We start from the raw sequence: 12,379 nt of genomic DNA, 5'->3' as shown, positions 1-12,379 counted from the left end.
AATGGGATGATCACCTTATTGGGGTTTTCTGCATGGATTTCGTCTGGGCCCTCTGGTTTCCTCCCACAGTCCAAAGATGTGCAGGTTGGGTGGATTATCCAGGCTGAATTGCCCGTAATGTTCAGGGATGTGCAGGCTCTGGGAAATGCAATGTTACAGGGGCAGGTTAAGAGGCTTTCAGGGTCAGTATCAATGTGATGGGCTGAATGACCTGTTTCCACACTGTTGGGATTCTCTGATAATTCTATTTTTAAAATATTTACAGAAAATAATAGACCAGATCGAAAAGTTAAGGTTCTGAATTGGACAAAGGCCAATTTTGATGGCACAAGGCAAGAACGTTCATCTGGCCCCTCCAGCCTGCTCTGCCATTCAATAAGATCAGGGCTGATCTTTTCATGGCCTCAGCTCCACATTCCTGCTCTCTCACCATAACCCTTAATTCCTTTCCTGTTCACAAATCTACATTTTGCCTTAAAAGCATTCAAGTTGATAACGTCAAATGATGCACTCGGCAGGGAATTCCACAGATTCACAACCCTTTAACTGAAGAAGCTCCTCCTGAACTCAGTCCTAAATCTGCTCCCCCTTATTTTGAGGTAATGCTCTGTAGTTTGAACCGACCCCAGTGGAAATAGCCTCCCTGCTTCTGTCTTATCTACTCTCTTCATAATTTTATTTTTTCCTATCCAACCTCCCATTCCTCTAAATTACAATGATTATAGAACCAGTTTTCTCAATCTCTCCACATACACCAACCCTCTCAACTCCCAACTCAAACTAGTGAACCTCCTGTGCTAGTGCATCCTTGCTAATGTAAGGGGACCAAACCTGGACACAGTACTCCAGGTGTGGCCTCACCAGCATCCTGTACAGCTGCAGCATAACCATACCTCTAGCAATGAAGGACAATATTCCCTTCACTGCCATAATTACCTGCTGCACCTGCAAACCAACTTCCTGAGATTCATGCACAAGGCCACCCAGCTCCCTCTGCACAGCAGAATGCTGCAAGATTTCACCATTTCATCATCCAGTTTTCTGTTCGTACGACCAAAATGGATGACCTCACATTTCCCAACATTGAACTCCATCTGCCAGATCATTCACTTAACCTATCTGTATCCCTGTGCAGACTGACAGTGGCCTCTGCAGACATTGCTCTACCTCATCTTTGTATCAAATGTGAACTCTGACACCGGACACTTGGTCCTCAACTCCAAAACATTTGTGTAAATTGCAAACAGTTGTAGTGCCAACACTAATCCAAACACCCATTTATCCCCATTCTTTATTTTTTGCTGGTTAACCGATCCTGTATCTATGATAATACATTACCAATAATGCTGTGCATCTTTACCTTATTCAGCAGCTTTTTGTGTGGCAACTTATCGGATACCTTCTGGAAATCCAGGTACACCACATCCACCGAGTCCACCTTGTCCAACGCACTCGTCGTATCCTCAAATAATTCCAGTAAATGTGTTCTACATGACCTGTCTTTCCTGAATCCATGCTGTGTCTGCTCAATGAGACAATTTCTACCCAGATATCTCACCACTACTTCCTTGAGAGGTTCAAGCATTTTCTCCACTACAGATGTTAAGCTAACGGGTCCTTTTGAAAAATAGTGGCACCACATTTGCAGCTTCCAGTCTGTCAAAACCATTCCAGAATCCACCAACTTTTAGTGAATTTTCACGAGTCTATTTGTTATTCTCCACCCCCCTCCACCCCCCCAGCCCCCCCAGCCCCTACCCCCCCCCCCATCTCCTTTAGTCCCTGGGATGCAATCCATCAGAGCCTGGATACCCATCTACCTTCAGGCTGTTATCTTTCCCAACATTACCTCTTTACTGAGAATGATTGCTTCTGTATCCTCATCTGCCATTGCCTCCATAGGCCTGTGACAATGAGAGTACACAGACAGTATGTTCCTGTTAAGGCCAAGGCTGGTAGGTGTAGGGAATGCCGCCTGTTGAAAGAAATTGAGAGCCTGGTCAAGAAAATGAAGCAGGCGTATGGCAGGTAAAGACAGCTGTGTTTGTGTGAATCCCTAGAGGAGTATAGGGGCAGTAGGAGTATACTCGAGGTAAACCAGGAGGGCAAAAAGGGGACATGAGATAGCTTCAGGAAATAGGTTTAAGGAGAATAAAAGGTGATTGTACAAATACACTAAGGACAAATGAGTAACCAGGCAGATAATAGGTAACCGCAAATCAAGGCTGTCTGTGGAACCGCAGGAGGTGAGAGAGATTCTGTATGAGCGGAGAGGTTTTACAAACAAAATGTGCACATCGGAAAACACAAATTTGAACATCACAGTCTTGTGTTTTCAGTAAACGGGGAATTGCCTCTGTGTGGCTGCAGGCATGGGTGCGCGCCACCATCTTTATTTGGGGCAAGAATTCACTGGAAACATGCGGAGCCACCAGTTTTTTAGGGGGCAAGGTGCAGCCAGGCGCATGTGCAGCCTTTCTCTGGTACAGAGTCATTGGGCAGGATTTACACAGAGCACATTCAATCTCAGAGAAATGGATGTTTATTTCTGGATTTGTTTCGTCATTCATTTAAATGATTTGGTATCGTAAATGAGTTTGCAGGTCATACAAAATTGGAGGTGTTGTGGATAATCAAGAACGTTACCTCAGATTACAATGAGATATTGGTCAGATGGGGTATAATTTAGATAAATGTGAGGTGCTGCATTTTGGAAAACCAAATCAGGGCAGGACTTATACACTGAATGACAAGGCCCTGGAGATGTTTGCGGAACAAAGAGACCTTGGACTGAAGGTTCATAGTCCTTGCAAGTCAAGGATAGGATGCTGAAGAAGGTGTTTAGTATATTTTCCTTTATTGATTCGAGCATTGAGTATAGGATGTGGGAGGTCATGTTACTATACAGGACATTCGTTAGGTCACTTTTGGAATATTGTGTGCAATTCTGGCCTACCTCCTATCAGAAGGGTGCTGTGAAACTTGAAAGGTTTCATAAAAGACTTACAAGGATGTTGTTAGGGTTGGAGGATTTGAGCTACAGGGTGAGGCATAAAAGGCTGGGGCTGTTTTCCCTGGAGTGCCATAGGCTGAGCAGTGATGTTATAGAGATTTATACAATCATGAGGGGCATGAATAGAGTAAATGAACAAGGTGTTTTCCCTGGAGTGGTGGTGTCCAGAATTAGAGGGCATTGCTTTAGGGTGAACGGAGAAAATGTCAAAGGGGCCTAAAGGACAACTCTTTCATGCAGTGGGTGGAATGAGCTGCCAGAGGAAGTGATGGAGGCTAGTACAATTAAAACATGTTAAAGGCATCTAACTAGACATATGATATGTTTAGGAAGCGTTTACAGGGATATGGGCCAAGTGCTGGCAAATGGGAATAGACTAGGTTCGGATACCTGTTTGGCAAGGATGAGTTAGACCGAAGGGTCTGTGTCGGTGCTATACATCTCTATGACTGTGGGATCGTAACAGCTTATACTGCTCTGCTTCATCTCTGGGTTCCCTCATGACCACTTTGTCAATATCTAGCTTCCTCAATCTTGAACAATGGGTGTATTTTTGGTCTGTTTGGTTTTTTACTATTATTGTTACAGACATTTTTGTAAGTTAATTTTTCACTGCCGCCCAGCCCCTGACCATGTGCTGCTTATCAATATTTTCCGGAAAATCTTTAATGGTCGAGAATTCCTTTTTCCAATAAGCAAGTGTATCTTCCTTCCATTTCTGACTATCTCATTCTGCACCGTTTTCATTCCCTGTAATCCATTTTGCACTCCTTGAAACATCAACTGTGTTTCTCCTTCCACAGATACTAGTGATTAATGCCAAATCCCTGTTGCCTGGGAGAGGGTGATGTTTGACTTTCTTGTACAGCTGCAGTTTGTGTGGTGAAGGTGCTCCCACAATGTGGTTGGGTAAGAGACATTACAGAGTATTCATTCAGCAACAGTAAAGATCTGAAGGTAATGTCCAAATCAACAACAGTTCATATTTTTATTGTCATGCTTATAATTCCACAAAAATATTATTTAGAATTTTAAACATAAGGCCAGAGATGGTGATATTAGGTCAGGTGACCAAAAGCATTGCCAAATAAGCAGGTTTTGAGAAATGTCTTAAAGGAGGAAAGCACACCTGAGAGGTTTTGGCTGTGAATTTCAGAACGTGTTGCTTTGGCAACTGTGAAAGCAGCCACACTGGTGAAGTAATGAATTAACAGATCATTGGGAGTCTCAAACAGAATGGGTTGTCGAGGTCTCAAAGGGTGTGTGATGCAGCGAGCTAGGGATGATCACAACCAGGAATTAAATCAAGGGTGAGAATTTTAAATTGAGGGATGTGGGCCGGATGCTGGCAGGTGAGACTAGATTGGGTTGGAATATCTGGTCGGCATGGACGGGTTGGATTGAAGGGTCTGTTTCCAAGCTATACATCGCTGTAGCTCTATGTTCTTGATTATGAATAGCAGCCTTTTGATGGATCAACAAGTTCTGGTACAAGGGAGTATTTGGGCAATAGAGATTTAGTTTTTCTTGAGATTACAGGGAGGTTGAATGTGGGAAGCTGGCCAGGAGTATGTTTGGATAATGAAGTCTGGAGATATGACAAGATGGATGAGTGTATATGAGCTGAGACAAGGGTGGAATCAGCTTAGTGGCCTTAGAGTGGGACTGGGCTATCACCCTCACCTCGCCTCTGGGATTCAGCTGGTTGTCAGGTTGTGAATCAGGGCGGTAACACAATCAGGAGCTGAGTGGTCCTGGTGGAGACTAAAATGAGTGTCACTCAGCTGGCTGTTGCTGAGCAGCTGCTGCTTGATAGCCCTATTGATAACATTTTCCATCACTTTACTGCTGATCGAGTGTGGACTGATAGATGGAAATTGGCTGGGTTGTATTGCCCTGTGTTTTTGTGTTGAACATCCCTGGGCAATGTTCCACATTGTTGGTCGATGCCAGTGCTGGAGCGGTACTTGGCTTGGTGGGTGGCAAGTTCAGGAGCACAAACCATCAGTGTTATTGCCAGAATATTTGCAGGGCCCATAGCCTTTGCACGACTTAACCATTTCTTGATGTTATTCAAACTCAACCGAACTGGCTTAAACTCACATCTGTGATGTTAGAAACCACTGGAGAAGGCTGAGATGGATCATCCCACTTTGCACTTCTGGATGCAGATTGCTGCAAATGCTGTTGTCTTATCTGGTGCATGGGTGTGTGAGGCCCCTCCATCAGTCAGGGTGGGGATATCTGTGATGCTTCCTTCAGTGAGTTGTTTAATTGTCCATCACCGTTCACAACTGGGTGTGGCAGAACTGCAGAGCTCCGATCGGTTCCACTGGATGTAGGATCACTTAGCTCTGTTGCTTGCTGCTGATGCTGTTTGAAATGCAGATGGTCCTGTTTGGTAGATTCACCAGGTTGGCACTTCATTTTTAAGTCTGCCTGGTGCTGCTCATGGCATGCCCTCCTTTCCTGTCCATTGTGATGGGTGAGAGCGGGATTTGCAAACCCATGAGATTACAGATTGTGCTGGAGTACAGTTCTGCTGCTGTTGATGTCCCACAGTGCCTCAGAGATACCGAGTTTGAGATCCTACATCTCTTCAGAGTCTGTCCCATTTAGAACGGTGATCGTGCCACTCAACGCGATGGAGGTTTTTCTCAACCTTAAGCTAAGACTTGTGTTTCCAAAAGGAATGTGTGATGGTCGCTCGTACTGATACTGTCATGGACAGATGGATCTGCAGCTGGTCAATTCATAACAATGAGATCACTCTTGTTTTTCCCTCTTGTTGGTTCCCTCACCACCCGCTGTAGACTCAGTTGAGCAGCTATACCCTTTAGGACCTGACCACCTCAGTCAGTAATTCTATTACAGAGCTCGTCTCGATAGTGGACATTGAAATCCTGTACCCAGAGTACGTTTGACACCATTTTACTTCCTCAGTGCTTCCTTCAAATGTTGTTCAACATGAAGAAGAACTGATCCATCAGCCAAGGAAGGACAGTACGTGGTAATCAGCAGGAGCCATGAGATTTCCTGGTGTCCGGAGTCCATGCTGAGTACTCCAAGGGCAAATCCTCCCTGTCTTGTGCCATGACCTCTGCCTGGTCTGTCCTGCTGGTGGGGCAGGACATATCCAGAGATTTCAGGAGAAAGTGAAGACTGCAGATGCTGGAGGTCAGAGTCAAGAGTCTGGTGCTGGAAAAGCACAGCAGGTCAGGCTGATAACTGGCTTAGGCTCGAAACATCGATTCTCCTTCTCCTCGGATGCTGCCTGACCTGTTGTGTTTTTCCATCACTACAATCTCAATCTCTTGGGATGGTGATGGTGGTGTCTGGTCATTGTCTGTAAGGGTTGATTTCATGAGTATGAGTACGTCAGGCTGTTCCTTGATTGGTCTGTGAGACAGCTCGGCACAATTTGGCACCAAACTCCAGATGTTAGTCTGGAGGACATTGCACCATTGAGAGGGCTGATTCTGTGGTTGTATTTTCGAGTGCCTTCTTAGATGACGAGTGGTCCATCCAGTTTCATTCCTTTGTTAAGACTTTGCAGTGATTAATACAGTGAGTAGCTGGCTGGGCCACTGTCAGGTTGGGAGGGTTTTTTCTGCCATTGACAATGTTTCCATGGAGATCAGGAGATTCCTAATTCCAGTTATTTTTTCTTGAATTCAGATTCCACCATCTGCCAAGATGGGATTCGAACCAGGACTTTCAGTCGTTTGTTTTAATATTTTGGATAAAATTTAAATACATTAGGTTTGTTCACTCACTTTAAATATCACTTACCCAGGTTTGGTTTCTTTGTGAAACACTGTCCATCATCCTGTCTCCTCCATCCTTCTCTCCAACAACAAGAGTTTGGAGCACATGGAGGTTCTCTGTCACTAAGACTGAGATAATCCGATCTGCTGCTTCCCCCCCCCCCTCACGTGGTGTTCCTGGTTTTTGTCCAAACCTACATTTTTCTCCAATCTCATCTCCTGTCAAGCCTTATCAGAGCTCCTCTTGACCCTTTACCCTAATCTCACTAAACCATAGACTTTCCAACTCTCTTTTCTCCTCCACCTCATCAGTCCCCTTCACCTATTCACAGACATTGTTCCTTGTTCTGTCTTTTCTGGTTATGGTCCTTCTCTCCCATTCTGTGAAAAACTGATATTTGACCTCACGTTTGTTGGAAAATCCTGCTCCATCTCCACACTCCCTTTCCTTTCTGAATTCCATGCATTTGGTGTCCCTCATGGATCTATCCTTGGCCCCTCCTGTATCTTGCCTACATACTGTCAGGAGGTGATATTGTGCAAAAGCACCATGTTGGGTTTAACATGTACACTGATGTTGCCCAACTCTCCCTCCCCATCATCCCTCTCCATTACTCCACTGTTACTCAGTTATCAAATTACTTACCACATTCCCACTACTTGATTAGGTGCAATTTCCTCCAATGAAACATTGTCACAGTTAAACCCATTGCCTTACAAATTCCTTTTCCTAACTGCTGAACCTCTCCCTCTCACTGGGAATTATGCAGCAGAACTAGACTCTTCACAATGTTGCTGTTATATCTGACGCGAAGCTGACCTTCTTATTAGACATCTACACAATCCCAAACACCAGGAATTCCAATCTCTAAACCGTTGCTTATCTCCTCTTCACCCTAGCTCCATTGCTACTAAAAACCCTTACCCATGTCTGTGTTACCTTTAAACTTGACGAATCCAAAGCAGAACCCTTGATTCTGTGACTGGCTCAGAATCTGGTTTCAGACTCCCCTTTCAGTATTTACCCTCAGACACATCAGTATTTATTCTGTCAAACCCCTTAAGAATCTGGTGGTGCGGTCTGATTGTTGCTGGTGGAAATGGCAGAGGATGATGTGTTGTATCTGGGTGGAAGGTAAGGACTTGGGGGGGGGGGGGGGGGGGTGGTGGTGCAATTGGAGGTGTGGGTTTCAAAGGCAGAGGTGCAGGAAGTGGAGGAGATATAGTGGATGGTATTGACCACATGGGAGGGGAAATTGCACTCCTTGAAATATGGGGCCATTTGGTATGTTCTGGCCTCACTGGAACACTGCAGTAAGCATGAGACAGAGATGTTGGCCAGGGAACAGGCTCGTGTGTTAAAGTGGCAGGCAGCTGGAAGCTCGGGGTCTGTTTTTGCAGCAGAACGTAGATCATCAGTCGCCATTTCCGCCACCTCCACTGAGATGCTGCCAGACACAGGTTCCTGTCCCCTCCATTAACAGCTATGCACCCCCCCCCAAGCCAGATGGTAATCCACTCCTTTGTCTTTCCAAATGTTCGAGTCTCTCTTTGGGTTCTGTCCCTGCCTATTATTTACTCTTTAACCCCTATGATCTGCAGGTTAGTTGAATTGGCCAAGCTAAATTTCCCATAATGCTCAGGGATGTGTAGGTTAGTTGCATTAGTCAGGAGAAATATACAGTAATAGGGTAGGTGAATGGGTCTGGGTGGGATACCCTTCGGAGGGATGCTGTGGACCTTTTGGGCCAAATGGCCTGTTTCCACAGCGTCAGAATTCTAATTTTCCCAGCTCCATCGGTTCTGAGGAAGGGCCACTGGACAGATTTTTGTTCCCAGATGCTGCTGGACCTGCTGAGCTTTCCCAGCACCTTCTGCTTGTTGTTCCTGATTGACACCATCCATACACCTTCGGGGTTTGATTCAGACAGGGGGAGGATCCCACCACTGACCTCACAATGGGGTCCAGCTGATTGATGGCAGCTTCGGACCAATAGGAAAAGGTGGTGGGACTGGTGGACCAAGTGCAACTAGTTGGTCATCCAAACAATGGGAGTGAATGAGGGGCGTGGCCAGTGGGATGACACGTCACCAGTAACTCTGCTGATGCAGTGCCACGTAACTCGGCCGTCGGTGAATGTGGGAGACACAAACAGGGAAGGGGAGAGTGGCCTTGGAGACGGAGATAATGAGTCACTTTCGACTGGAAAGTTTTAATTACACTCTGTGCGGTTTGAAAGTCTGAACTAGAAACTCTTAATCCCCCGTTTGCAGCAGATGGGAAAGTGGCTGCGGCCCTCAGGCTGTTAAAGGTCCTGGGATATGGCCGCCATTTTTATTGGGGGTAAGGTATAGTGAGGCGCATGTGCATGTCACCTTCCTCGGGTGGTGGGGGGGGGGGGGCGTGCAACTTGAAAAGAGGCATTTACACATCAAGCACATACCAAGAAAAAAATGTGTCTTTATATTCTTCCTGTACTGACTGAGTTTTGTTTTGTGAATTCATTTCATAGGATATTAAATGAGAATAATTGGGGCTGGGATCTCAAAAGCAAGTTTTTACAGTCAATGGGGTCATCAGGATCTGAATGTTATTGGCATTTAACTGTGGAAGGAGAAAGGTTTCTCTGCTCTGTTTGTGGGAAGATATCTCCAATATTTTTGTTAAGAAGAAAGATGTACGAATTCATGATTGGGTCACCCTTTGGGTATCTGCTGTGTTCTGGGCCCTACAGCTGAGGAAGGAGATATAAGCCTGAGAGGGAGCACAGATTTATCCAAATTACACCTCGTCTCTTTGTAAGAACTCTCAGATTTAGACCCAATCACCCACTTCATGATGTTAACCTGTAAACTTCATATTTTTAATTACCTGTAAACTTCCCATTAAAAATCCTTTTGGACTAAAATTCCATTACCTTTTCAGGTGGAATGTTCCAGCTTCTGACAACTGTCTGTTCATTCCGAAACTGCTGAGGTCCATGTTGACTCTGGGGTTACAAAGGGCTGAATTGAAAGATGAGGTGCTCTCCCTGAGTTCCCATTGAGTTGTATTTGGACAGTACAGGAGGCTGAGGGCAGTGTAGGTGTGAGCAGATAATGAAGATGACAGGGCTGCACTGTGAGGGCTGCTTGGCTCAATGAGAGTGTTTTGGAGTTGGGTGTAAATAGTGAGGTGAGACAGGGAGAAGGTGAAGCTGAAACTCAGTTTTAGTTCAGGCCTTTCAGAAATTCACAGTCCCAATGGGAACAGTCAGTTTTTAAGTGATACCTGCGGAGTATTTTTTTAACAGTTTTTAAAGTATTTTTTTCCTGAGGGCAGTTGAGAGTTAACCACATTGCTGTGGGTCTGGAGTCACATGTAGGCCAGACCAGGTGAGAATGACCGTTTCCTTCCCTACAGGACATTAGTAAACCAGATGGGTTACTAACAATCAACAACAGTTTCATGGTCATCATTCGCCTTTTCATTCTAGATTGTATTGAATTCCGATGCTGCCATCAGCCATGTTGGGATTCTATCCCTAATCCTCGGAACACTGTACATATCGCTCATCTGGCAGGAATACCATTAAGCCATTGCCTCCCTTTTTAGCAATGTTTAAAATAAAGTTCCATCATTCTACGTGTACAATGTGAGATAAAATACTGCAACGTCCATGTGTCAGCCTCTCCAAAAGGTCAATCAACAGAAATTTGTTTGAGGGCGAAATATTTCACTTATTTTTCGGGGGGGGGTGGGTTATTAAACAAAAATGAATCCAAATAAAAACCTTAAGCCACGGCCATGTAATTTCTGAAGCCGGAGGGAGATTACAGAGACAGGGAGGGTGGTGAGGCTGGAGGGGGATTACAGAGACAGGGAGGGTTGTGGGGCCAGAGGGGGATTGTTGTCCAAACATCACTGTGGTGTACATGGACTGCAGCATTTCAGGGAGGCGGTTAACCACCACTTTCTCCAAGACAAGTAAAGGTGGCCAATAAATACTGGTCTGGGCAGCAAGGGCAACCCCCAGTGAATAAAACCAAGCAGTGACCTCTCTGAGCTGACTTGTTGTGAAGTTAAAAACCTCTCTGGAAATGGAGTGGGCAGAGAAGAGAAACAGTGACATTTCACAGCTGCCCTCAGAGAGACCTCACCCTTGGAAGTACTCAGAGCCGGGGATCAGCTCAGTGAGTTTCAGTCTCTTCAAATATCAATCTTAGTCGGTTTTATTTTATTAAATCTACAATCGTGAGTCAGGTGACTATTTCTTTTTAATGTCTTAGGGTCTCTTGATTAAATGTTTAAGATATAAAACGTAAGCATTAAGTTATTCTCGGGCAGTATTTTTCGAGCAGTAAGACTGTGCCTTTGTCTTGGTCTGTCGATTGTTAAGGCGGAGAGATGGCCTGTTGTAGAGTGGCGTGCTGTTCCTGTCAGATGAGGGAGATTAGGGAGAGTTTCAATGATCCTGATAATTGTCTGCAGGAAGTGTGATTGCAAATCCTATTGGAACGTATGGATTGGTGGAAGAGTGATTAAAGGCAGTGAAGAATTGACAGGAGCCGGGGGTGGGGTGGGCGGTGTGATAGGTGGCAGTCTCAGGAATGCAGGATACTGCAGATACAGTCAGGTAGATGGGTTACCTCCAGGAAAGCTAGGAGGGGTAGGTTGGTACAGCAGGAGTCTCCTGTGGCTATCCCCATCTCAGACAAGTATACGGTTTTGGAAAATGTAGGTGGTAATACACTTTCAGGGGAATGTAGCACTGACAGCCAAGTTACTGGTACTGAGACTGGCTTCTAACATAATGTGAAGTATATCCAGTTCCACACGATCGATGGTGAGAGGGGACTCTCTAGTCAGGGGCACAGTCTGCCGTTTCTGCAGCTGACAGTGAGACATCAGAATGGGGTGGTGCCGCCCTGGTGCCAGTGTCAAGGATGTCTCTGAGGGAGCAGAATATTCTCAAAAGGGAAAATAACCAGTGGGAGGTCATTGTACATTGGTACCAATGGCGTAGGAAGGTGAAAGCATGGGGTCCTGACGAGCAGGGAGATTTGCTAGTGCCACTCGGGAGGCATTAAACCAGTGAGGGAGTCGGGGTAATCCTAAAGGGATAGTGAGAAAAGAGGTGAGTCTGAGGCTGGTACTGTTCACCAGTCAGACTGTCAAGGCAGGCAAGAGCAAGTCACAGAATGAGGTGCGATGGACCAGTTACACTGCATTTATTTCAGTGCAAGAGACCTGACAGGTCAGGCAGATGGGCTCAGGGTATGGTTTTGAACAAGGCTGTCTATGGAACCACAGGGGGTGCAAAAGATATGCAAATATTTCACGTCATTTTTATTGGTGAAGTATATGAAGCTCGAGAGTTTGGAGAAATAAACACTGGTAACTTGAAAAGTGTCCATGTTACAGAGGTGGTGGTACTGGATGTCTTAAATCGCATCAAGGTGGATAAAGCCCTGGAACCTGATCAGGTGTATCCTGGAACTTTCTGGAAATCTAGGGAAGTGATTGTTGGGCCTCTCCTGAGGTATTTGTATCATTGATAGCGACAGGTGAGGTGCCATTATTTTTAAAAACGTGGTAAGGAGATGCCATGGAACAAGA

General features: G+C 45.4%; 1 long non-coding RNA gene across 3 annotated transcripts in view; it reads left to right on the top strand.

Annotated features, from left to right (window-relative positions):
- LOC140471854 (uncharacterized) overlaps positions 1-12,379 on the top strand; it is an 85,441-nt gene that overhangs the window by 43,126 nt on the left and 29,936 nt on the right. For all 3 annotated transcript variants that reach the window (XR_011957223.1, XR_011957221.1, XR_011957220.1), the window contains one exon: positions 3,817-3,922. This is a non-coding gene — a long non-coding RNA (uncharacterized lncRNA). The remainder of the gene's footprint in view (positions 1-3,816; positions 3,923-12,379) is intronic.

The sequence above is a fragment of the Chiloscyllium punctatum genome, unplaced genomic scaffold (assembly GCF_047496795.1).
Source record: "Chiloscyllium punctatum isolate Juve2018m unplaced genomic scaffold, sChiPun1.3 scaffold_168, whole genome shotgun sequence".
NCBI lineage: Eukaryota > Metazoa > Chordata > Chondrichthyes > Orectolobiformes > Hemiscylliidae > Chiloscyllium > Chiloscyllium punctatum.
This window is presented reverse-complemented; position numbering and strand designations above follow the sequence as displayed.